Below are 11,851 nucleotides of genomic sequence, written 5' to 3'. Positions count from 1 at the left end.
AATAATACATCTTTTTAGACGTGTATCTACACTGAAATATCTGGTATATTTAAAATATTAACAAGTACTCACTTCTCCAACATACAGCTTTATTGCCGTAGTCTACATGCGTTAGGTTAAGTTTGAATTATAAACGCTTAGATAAAAGAGTAGACTTGTAGCACCACGTAGCCGAAGACGCGACCTTTCTGAAGCGAAGCGCGGGTGAGTCGCGATGTGTTTTTTTTATTATAGTCAATAGCATGGCGAATGACGCCTGGAGCTGCTGTCTCGACAATAACCCAGTGTCAGACAATAATACATTATTATTATTTGCTGTTTAGTATTTCCGTTCGTCCCTCATAGTATCAATATGGGTGTTCGTAGTGCTTTTAGATGAATCGTAGCGTGCACTAAACTGATGTTTTAGGTCAGGATATCTACACTTATTGCATGGGGCTTTCATTATTGAATTTATATTAATGTAACAAATTTGAATAATGCCTAAATATTAATGTAAGTCTGGTTAAATGGAATATTTCTGTATGTATATATACGTATTTATAGTTAGAGTATATTATGAAAATAGTTGCGAGCGGCCCGAATGTTGCTGCAATATTTTAGCAAGGCGTAGGTTTTCTGAATGTTAAATACTGTTTATCTCTTTATATAATATGTGTAAAATTACAATTTAATAACTTTTGACTACTTTTTGTACGAAATAACATAATTATCTTATAGCTAACATTCTTTTCAATTTTAGAAATACGAAATATTACGAGTATTCCGCTTTAATCAGGCATTGTCTTTATTCCAGTGCCCTCAGTCACAAATAATAGTGTTCCTACAATTTATAATTACTAACTATTTATTATTCTTAAATACGTGTTTATGCTTCGTTGCAATAATTGAATCATTTTATGTGTACTAGTATGCACTGTGTGTCATTCTGAATATAGTGAGATTACATTTTGATCACCTAATATTAAGAGAACTTAACGATTTTAATGTTCAATGTCATACATGTTAAGGTCTATATTACCTGTTTATTAATATTCTAAACAATGATCGAATAGCATACGAGCGCCAGAGCTGTGGGTGAAGGAAAATTCACTTTGGAAACAACCGCTGATTTTAAATTAAGGATTTCTCTCTTTTACAAGTCTGATGTGGCATGTACTTTGTTAGTATAATATAGGTAGTACGCTGCTAAAGTTAGTCTCTACTCTTTAGAATAACTTTTGTATATTCAAGTATCTACCTAAACAGGTAACTATATGTGTGATAATAATATAAGCTTCAAACTAGATGGAAGTACAATGGAATCATTATTAACTCATAGGCCAATGTTTATTAACATTATTTTTACACCGTCTATAAAATATATATAAATGTGATTTTTGTCTGTAGCGGTTAAAGGTTTAGATTACTGTGCAGTCCAGCGTCTCTGTCCCAGCTTAGTACTGCGCCTGACGTGTGAAAACTAGTGATTATTGTCCCCGATTTCCAAACATAATGCTTACAAGACAATAATTCATAAAAATATCTTTGCAAAATCTTAAATACAAAACGTTTGTCATTTCTTCAGTATAACAAAGCCTTCGTTATTTCTATTTAATAACTTGGATTTTACTTACCTACCAGACAATTTCTTGGGTTTCAAAAATTTTAATAAACAATTTAATATTAGATACTGCCTCTCTTTAAGAGCGTAAGCATTGAATAAAGTCACTTTTTAAACAATCGTGACAAGCGAAGAAATTGTAAGAGATTGCAGATATGAATGTAATTATTTCACTAGCCCAGTAAATGCTTAAATATAAATTAATTTTACTTGAAAAAATGTATGAATTTACTCAATCCAATAAGAATGGAGTTTAGACTTTGACAGTTTATTAGTCTAAAGATTTTAAATGATATTTAAATAATTAAGGATTGATTTTAATAGTTTTTTTTATGACCGAGAGGAAAGATTAAACATTTTAAGAACTCGACTAATATCTATTTGGTATTCACTAATATATTTTATTGGGAATATTATTGTATAAAGTACGCTGCACAATTTGGCAGTTTCATATTTTAACATCTATACATTTATCAATGTTCCCAATTTTACTTCCTATTTCCTTGTCAAAAATGCGTGGTATGAACTCGTTTACAATGGAAATACGCTTGCGACATTATCTGCCTTCGTACATCGCTCCAGTCAGCTGCAGCACAGTGTCTCATACAAAATATTTTGCCGTCCAAACAAACAAACAGACAGACAGGCGGCTGGACTGCTTACATTTCGTTCAACAATTCGCATATTTCAACACCAATACCGTAATATAGATGTCTAAAATATTTATATTTGTCTAGAGCTTATAGATTGAATAGGGCTGTAGAAGATTTAAGGTACAGTACAGCATTTTGGATAGTGGGACTTACTATACACATTTTGTTTCAAACAGTTTTCGGTACCTCTTAATTACCTACCGTTATTTCATTAACCATTTCATTGTGTCTACTTTTCATCTCCACATAATAATATTCATAAACAGTTATATAAGTTATTAATCATTTTTTTTTCATATTTAGGGTATTAGGTTATTATGAACGTATTCTCACTATGCAAAACGCTTTATCCAAAAGAATATCAGGGACGTAGCTGTAGCGACGGCTTTTTTTAACTTAGACAACTTTATCAGGCTCGTACAAGCTATCGGTGTAGTTACGCGTAGGATTAGTGTGTGTTTGCATTGTAATCGAACTGGCTACCACCACGGACACTGAACCCCGCCATTCTTCGTACTCCTAGGTCAATCTATATATCTACCTTGCTTATTAGGAATTTCTTAAAAAAATCACATATTTATTGTTAATATTGTTAGATTTATAAGATATTGATGTTAGCAGCATTGACTTGTAAGGACGCTCGATTTTACAAAAAAAAAATGTACTGAAGTAGATTGTTTACTCTTATTATAACGAGAGCTCGAATCGAATGTATTTTTGCCTCTCGCGGCCTAAAGGCATATCCAATATGTTGAGCATTTAGTTCTAGCTAAAAATTGTACGTATTTATAATCAGATATATTAAAATTAAATATTCATGTGTTTAGAATTATGTAGTGCTTATATGTCATTAATATACGTGTTAATTAACCGTTTATATCGTAACTAAATTCTTTTGAATTTACTTAAAATTTTATTATGGGGTTCAAATATTTATTCCAAAAGTACTTATGTAATTTATATGACCTCTTTATACGGGATTTAATGTTCGTGGTGTTAGTCAAAAATATATTTTATGATAATGAAAGTATGTAGACATTATTGTTTCTATCGTCGTGTCCAAAGTTCGATATGTCTTTTTATATTTCATTAATATTAATACACTATTAGCGTCCATAATTCGTTTTAAATGTGGTGCGGTGTTAGTTCCGCATTTTATGCTAAATGTAACGTTATATAATTACCTAACACAGTCCGAAAGGTGGTAGTTTTATTAGAAGATATTATCTCTGATGTTCTTTAAGATTTTCTGGAATTTTCGAAATATAGGCTGGTAATTCTATCCTTGGTAAATGTTTGTAATCTGGCATTTTTACACTTTTGACTTATTTTACAGTACCTTAACTCATAATTTATGCTAGAATAGTTTCAGTGGTAGGATTACGACCAACTTAGAATTAAAAAAAAAACTTTATCCTAAACACAAAGATAGTACGTAAAGGTAATCATGCTGCGTAAGTACGGACGCCGCGCGCCGACGACGGGGTACTAAGAGTACAAATTTATCACTACACCCCCGAGTGCGGTCGGCTTGACTCTCTCCTTGTATACATAGCCGTATATAAAGGACAGAAGTTGCATTTTATCGTTGTAACGCTGTGGTAGATTTTGGGCATTCATTTTAATGTTTGTTTAAATAAAATGTCATTCGGTTAGTAGATCTGTGGCAGTAGATATAGCTAATAAATCACGTTTTCGAATTAAAAAATAATGTAATTTTATAACAATCGATGTGCCTAAGTGTAAACTCTATTATAATTGTATATATTTACATAGTTATTGTATTGTATTAATGTACCTCCAGGATGGGTAGAATGGTCTGACACCAATCAACTCTCACCTTCGAAGATCGCTACGTCATACGTGTGAATCCAAAATGTATTTTGAGACAATAATTCTTTTGCAATATTGAATTCTTTTCTCATTAAATGCACTTTAATAGAATTTGTACGATGCAACGTTTGTACTCGATGTCCACTGTTCGATGTGATGTTTCTATTGTTAACAAATTAAATAGCTTTGTACTGATTAGTAACTTCGTATTAGATACCAAATAAGGCAATGGAGAACTGTCAAGGCTAGTAAACTTCATCAAACAAAAAACAATATTAGACTTTAACTTATAATTTTATTATTTTATGTTAGTTCTCCAAAAAAAATATTCGTTGCGTTTTTCCTATACCAAGTGCTAATTTGTAACTGGTATTAAAGAATATTTTGATATTTTTACCTCACAAGTACATGTAGTATATGTACTAAACGATTTTTGTTTGGCAATCAAATTAAATATTACTTTCATTCGACGGTTAAATTATTTTATTGAAATGTCAGTTGAGGGCCTTGGCAGTTCGCCGTTGAATTTACTTTTTCCTTCACAAGTATGTGACCACGTAGATGTATGTCGAAATACACTAGTGAATAAAAATTTAAATGTTATAATTATAGCACGCAAAACGGACTTCTTTGCATTTATTCCAGAATAGTCACTGTTTTATTGGATAAAATGTGTAATACGAATAAAAATTATATGTTAGCCATGTGCTAGTGGCAAAATGAGTGTACTAATAAATAAAATGTATTCTCGATGTATCGTCATTGTTAATCGCAGTACACACGAATATGACGGATAACTAATTGGGTAGTTGTGTAGTATTGATTGTGATATCAATAAACATTTTCATACAAGCATCAAATCACTTGTTTTTATTATCTATGTGCCCTTTCGTTAATTGACCCACATCAATTTATGTTGACCCGGTTTATGAAGTACACCTACCACACTGGAATATCATCACGGGATGTATGACAGCCAATTTCTTCATTAACAGTTACAAAGGTACAGTTAAGTACTTTTGTCTGTATTATGACGTTTGTGTTGTGACAACGTTTATGGCTTTCATAACGACGTTTGTAATGGCAACTCTTTCTGTTATTTTAACTGTTACTTTGATACAGCTTATGCATAAACTGTGAGTAGAAGTCAACATATTATTTCGTTCCATACATTTGTGGCGTATTTCGGGCGGAAATATTATGAATAATTGCTTCAAAAATCAACTATAGCTCTTTTTGTAAAATGTTAAGCTACTAAAAAATTCCTTATGAAAATGTCTATACCTGTATAATAGTGATGTTTGCATGTAAATGTGTAAAGTATATATGTGGAAAGTCAACTTTATGAGATGCAAGGATTCAATCATTTTTAGTGGCATTTTCATTATAAAAGTAATGCATCTCAATTCACATTATAAAAAAAAATTAAGCAACCAAAGTAGAAATAGGAAGAAAGAAGAAATTTCTAGGAAGGAATCATGTTTTTTGTATAAGTATGTTATAAATTTCGAAAAGGTATCTTCTCTAAATAAGTTTAGCGCGCCATTTTGCTGGTGTTACCACCTTAAAATGACAAGAAAGGATTTGTGGAGTTTGTTTATAGATAATGCCTCGTTCTGACTTCCGACGTCTACTTTATCAGAAATCCAGAGGTGCATTACTCGAATCAGATTCCTAATGTACTATGATGTTATGGATTTTCCACGTTGCCGCCAATGTGTAACTTCAGTGTGGGTAAAGCACAAATTGAGCGTGCGTATTTCATATGTTAATATGAAAATATTATGTAGTAATGTATTTATTCGTACGTGTAAACTTCGTCTTATGGGGTTTTGCTGACTGACTTAAGTACTTATAGCAAATACAGGATACATATATTTAGAGATGTGCCTTTAGTTCTGAGGGTTGATGCTCGGTATAAACACGTGTTATACGGAATTACCTTAGCAGAGGTATTTAGCAAACTTTATAATGCTTTCGATTCGATTGTATCTCGCATCGCGGTTCGGAAGTACAAACCTGCGACGTATATTCTATGACACCTGGCGATAGCAATCGCTTGTTTTTAACATGTGTTTAATAATATATTATTAAGGTCGATGTTAATCAACAATAACAGGACGTGTGCGCCGACCACGTTTCTTGTATTACGTAACTTACCTTTGTTTGGTTTTATGGTCTTCCTCATTTTTTTTAAATTTCTTTGTTTATTTTGTGTGAATATTGTTATTAAGTTCATGAATTTTTATTTGTGTTTTATTGTTTATGTATTCCATATAGGAGGGGTGTAATAAAAAAAAACAACAAGATACCGTCTGAAGTAAGCTTTTTTAACTAAATATTATACATAATACATAATAATATAACACTATTACACCATCAAAACACTGTCTGCCAAATATTTACAAAGCTAACTCATGTTGTACGTTTACAACATTATTCCTTTAGCATGTTATTGTTTACATATTGCTTAGTTCTATTGAAACATGTAATGCCTGATTGTGGCCTATAGTATTTGTATTCGGTAATAAATATTGCATATACATTTAAAATGTATTACATGCTAAATAAACAGAATCCAATAGGATTTCAAAAATATTTTTGTTTTTAATTGCTGTTCTACGGCTTGCATAGGTCCAAAGGTACACAATGTATCCTTTATCTGAATTTGTAAGAGCCATACAATCAGGCATGAGATGGTACAAGGTTATTGCAGGTTGGTGTCGTTTATTTGGCACATATTGCCTCTGACGCTTACATTATTTTTTTTGCGTATCCCTCGCCAACGTTCAGTTACACCCCGCTTAATTAAAGTGCTTACAATTTACAGTGTAGCGGAGTTCGCTTCGTGTTACTGTAAATTATTTACACATCAGTCAAAGGAATCAGGCGGATCTCATGGATTTTTGGACGCTCGATGTTTTTTTTTATTTTAAATGGTACATTAATGCAGTTGTTATTTTATGGATTTAGTTCTTGAGGAATTTAGCAGTTATTTTTTTGAAAGGATAAGAAATAAGTAGCAAATACTATTGAAATGTTGCAGTCACCGAGCGACCAAATCCTTTAGTTTCATGCCCACGTTCCCCAACTCAACTGTACAACTACACACACTAATCAAATATAAAATATATTAAATTGATGTATTAAATTATTTCTCATTACCACACGACAGGGATACTGTTTTCAATGTTACGTACTGTTCGCAGTAACTAACGCTATTTTAACAAACAAAAAAATATTAAATATGACATTGAATATAGTAAAATTATGTTATGAGATCATATTTAATACATCACAGGTGTCAGAGAAACATAATTATAAATATTCTCGCTGCAATTTTGTTTGTATGCATGATTACTGTCGTGTCGTCCGCTTTAACATCTACGTAGACATTTGAAACAAACAAAATTATAGTGTGATCTCCGGAACCGAATTATTGTTTTTAAAAAAATGCTTAAATCGCGCATAATTTCGATTTCAAACATATTTTTACACCCTTATGTGGTGATTCATTTAATTCTTTAAAGTCATAGATAGTATTGCCTCCGTGTATTGCGTTGTCTTAACAGACAGGGAATTTAAAGAATTAAATCAATACACTATAATATAGCAGTTTATCTACAGGCTGATGCATTCCACGAATTTTGCAAGTGGAAATACATTTATTTTCGTATATTATTCAATGAAGTTTTAATTAAAAGAATAATGTACTTCAAAAAATAATAAACTAAGCGAAATCTTAGGTAACTAGCCCGCGGGAAGGTTAGCTATAAACAAACAAGGATGAAACTGCAGTCCGTTCCAAAGACCACACACAAACACAAATTCATAAATGAAACAAAGTCATAATATTTCGATAAACATAAGTCATAAAGTAAACGAAACTCCTACCTCACGTAGGATATATATCTTTACAACATAGTAAAAATAGTCTGCAGTGTCCTTTAATTTCATTTCATTTCATTCAAGTAGAAACATCGTCTGCTACGGTATGAACCAAGAGTACTACCTCCCTTGGTTATACACGCAAAATAAAATACATAGTGTATCGAAAACTTATAGTAAACACGTGAATATGAATGAGGATGATGCATGGCCCGTCTTTTGTGCTCGCCACGACCCTTCAACCTAAATCCGATGAGAAAATTTGTACTTTCATAAAGGGTCCCGGCTCAAACGTTCAAATTTAGAGTAACCAATTAAAATCGTCAATATAAAGATATAATCCATTAAAATACAACAACAAAACAAATAAACTAAGAATTTGCAATAGATGTTACCCCACGAAACACAAATACTCAAACTCTATGTATTAAATTGAAAGCGGGCAAAGGTTACGCGGTCGGTAACATAATATTCCTTGAGTATTTGTATTTAACTTACGCTAACATAGGTTGTTAATGGTTGTTGTTCAACACGGTTCTCTTGTATCGAATGATACACTAAAACAATGTTACAATGCGTCGAAAATATTACGAAGCATGAGTGGAAATTTAATTTCCATATGTGCTTCTAACATTTACAAGGCATCGGATTGACCAGTACGCTCGGCTGTATGACATACGAGTAGACACGATTCGAACGTTCGTACACCTAACTTAAATTACTCTTATATAACTTAATATACTTGAGAGATCATAATAACTCTTACATCTAATTGTCACGATATAAATTATTGTGTGTTTCAAACTGTAAGTTCCTGCATTCCGCGGTGTGCGAAGCGTTGAGCAAAACCCATATTGTGATGCGTTGCCAGTGACATGTGGAGCATTATTATATATTATATTAAATTATATCGTACGCTATTTATATATCTGAAACTATCTTACAAAATAAATTAAGAAATTAAAAGTTAAATTTTGCACAATTCATAACACCCTGGTTCGCATTGGCCGTCCCACGTGGTTCAGTTTTGGCACGTTGGTTCACAGTTTGGTGCCCGGCCCAATGGCGGTGAGGTGGTGGTATTGCATCGCCTAGCTGGGGCGCTTGTAGTGTGGTGGAGCGAGACGCGCCATTTTGGGGGGGCGAATGTGGCCGACGTCGTTCTTGTGCGCGTGCGCGGGGGACTTCTTGCTGCCATTCGATAACCTCTTGCGGGGTTTCAGGAAATCTGGAAAAATAGAGAATACATATTTAATCATAATGTTTAATATATTCCTTATGGGTTTGCGTAAATTATATAATTGGTTAGAATTCTATAACCCTTTTACAACCAAATTAATTTCAATGACAAAACGCTGCAATTTATCACTGCATAACTCTATTGCTTTTATTACTCCACTATATGGGCGTGGTTGAACAATAGCTCAAACTTTATGAGTAAAAAGCTTAGTAAAGCCAGGATGTATGCAAGTTGCGATTTTATGACTTCGTCCAAGAGCTTTAAAAAACTGCCCTAGTGCACTTAAAGTACCGGAATCCCTTTTTTCTAAATCCGAGCGGTAACGCCTTTGACTTTTCTATATTTGACAAATGTTGTTCATAACTATAAAAGTTTTAACGACCACTTTTACTACTGTTTAATCTGCTTTGACTTGCCTGTGACTGGCTTAAGGGTCGTCGCCAGGATGGGAAAGGTGGCAAAGTCTTACTGCATTCTAACAAGGGTTTTATAACGTCGTTCAAAATGTCGGATGAAGTCCAATTTCAACAGCGACTTTGCATTGGTTTCGAAATACTTTTTAATATTTCACATCGTAGAAATTAATCACATTTACACAAACTATTCGTATCAAATGTTCCTGACACTTATATTTATTGATATTTTGATAATTTGAGTCTTACTAATTTTCACATAAAAATATATTGTATTTTTAGCATAACTAATAAAACTTTTATTTGAAACTAAACTGCGATTGCAGATTTGTCGTTATTCTACGGAAACGTTTTAATTTTGCACTTTTCTGGGGTCAGTGATTTTGTTGCGTTTAATTAAAATATTGTTATAGAAACAAAGTTCATGCAGTCTCGTGCGACACAAAACGGCGTAGATAACACTTGTCAAATGTAGTTATGTAATGATTCGTGTAATTGTTTCGCAGCTATGATAACATTAGATAGGAACGACCTGCTTTGATTTGTGTGCGCAGAATTACAAATTCCAACATGAACGAGTTGATTTCTCTAGATATGTTGATTCAGAAAATAAGGAACAATCACAAGATATCATCTCAACTCAATTAAAAATATTAGTTAAGAAATTATGAAAATTGAATAATAATTAAACTTTATACAGTCGTTGTCAAGAAAAGATCCAAATCTCAGTTTTCAATATGCTAACGAGAATAAACCAACCAAAATAACTCATTTGTAAGCATGTCAAAAAAAACTTTCGTTTCGATTGGTCAATTTTTAGATAGGTCGAAAAAAGGGTATTGGGATGGCTTATTGAAAATAGCGGTTAGTCGTGTAAACTTTATCTTTCCAAATACAAATTGGTTGAAATATTACGACATTGGCGGAGTTCTTTGAAAACATTTGAAATACAGTCACTGTTGTTGCTATGGGTGACATATCTATTTGATCCGAGATAACAGATGACGTAATAACACCATCTGTTTGTCATTCTACTTTTTGCGAGGATCAAGATCTTAACCATGTGTAACACTGGATAAATAAAGTGCACAAACATTATTCCACAAACGACAAGATTAATAAAATAACCTGTCAAAAAATGTATAAAATAGTCTGTCAAAATTTAAAATGGCCGCCTTTTTGCAGTAAGTACAGTAATATTACATGAAATAATGTTATATAATCCAATAATTGAAAAAGATATAATCAATAATCACATAGGCTATTTATTATCACGGTGCGTGCGTTCTTACTATTTGCACATGACATTTAAAAAAACTAATTAAATACGGCCGTTATTTAAAAACGTCCTCGCGATTTCAAGGCAAATATCCACTAGAATACAAACGAGTTTTGTTACCATAATGTATAATTATACTTTAGTTTAAGAAAACCACGTCATAAACACGCTTATTTACATACTTCAATATACACTTTAAATATTATATCCCGTGTTCGCAAAAGAAAGAAAAATGTTCAATCCATATAAGAAAAAACTGAATTCTGAGAATATGTACATGTAACATTGAGTAAGCAAAAAATGCAAGGAAGCTATCAATTAAACCGCGGGCTGAGCTAAATAGTTCTTTATAAAGCACTTCTTAATTTGGAAAGTTTAATGATAAATAGAAATACAGTTACGATAAATAATATAACATTGAAGTTTATGTGCATATTCGAACTCAACTTTTATCGCTATAGGTAATAAATGACATTACGTAAACTGTTGAAATTGTATTCAAGAAATTCAAATCACTACCGCCCACCAACAGCATTGCATAAGCGACACTACGCAACGAAACTACAGTAACAAATCATTAACCCTACCAAAGGCGGTTATAACTAGTTAATAATAATGTAACGTATATGTTAAGATATAGTAGTAAGAAATAAATGAGCAAATAATAAAATGGTCAAATAAAGACGTGGCAACATGCTCAAGGTTTCGAGACGTGACCCGGCGCGGCCCAATTGTTGTCCTAATACATGTGGCACAAGCGAGTTATACGTTCTGCTTCTTAATTTTAAAAGAAACAAATATTTGATAATGTTGGTATTTGGGGAAATTCAGAAAGAAAACTACAGCGGATTAAAATTAAACAATAAGGAAAACACGATTTCGTATTGTTACATTGAATTAGAAAGAACTTTCAGCCTCTAAAAACATAATTATCAACAATGG

At 32.4% G+C, this 11,851-nt stretch overlaps 1 non-coding gene across 1 annotated transcript in view; it reads right to left on the bottom strand.

The window, feature by feature from the left end:
• Positions 1-6,398: 6,398 nt before the first annotated feature.
• Positions 6,399-11,851, bottom strand: part of LOC115447173 — a 44,791-nt gene continuing 39,338 nt past the window's right edge. Inside the window, exon 3 of the transcript XR_005114056.1 lies at positions 6,399-9,205. This is a non-coding gene — a transcript (uncharacterized LOC115447173). The remainder of the gene's footprint in view (positions 9,206-11,851) is intronic.

The sequence above is a fragment of the Manduca sexta genome, chromosome 7, assembly GCF_014839805.1.
Source record: "Manduca sexta isolate Smith_Timp_Sample1 chromosome 7, JHU_Msex_v1.0, whole genome shotgun sequence".
Classification (NCBI taxonomy): Eukaryota; Metazoa; Arthropoda; class Insecta; order Lepidoptera; family Sphingidae; genus Manduca; species Manduca sexta.
Note: the sequence above shows the minus strand (reverse complement) of the source record. Positions and strands in the feature narration are given on the sequence as shown.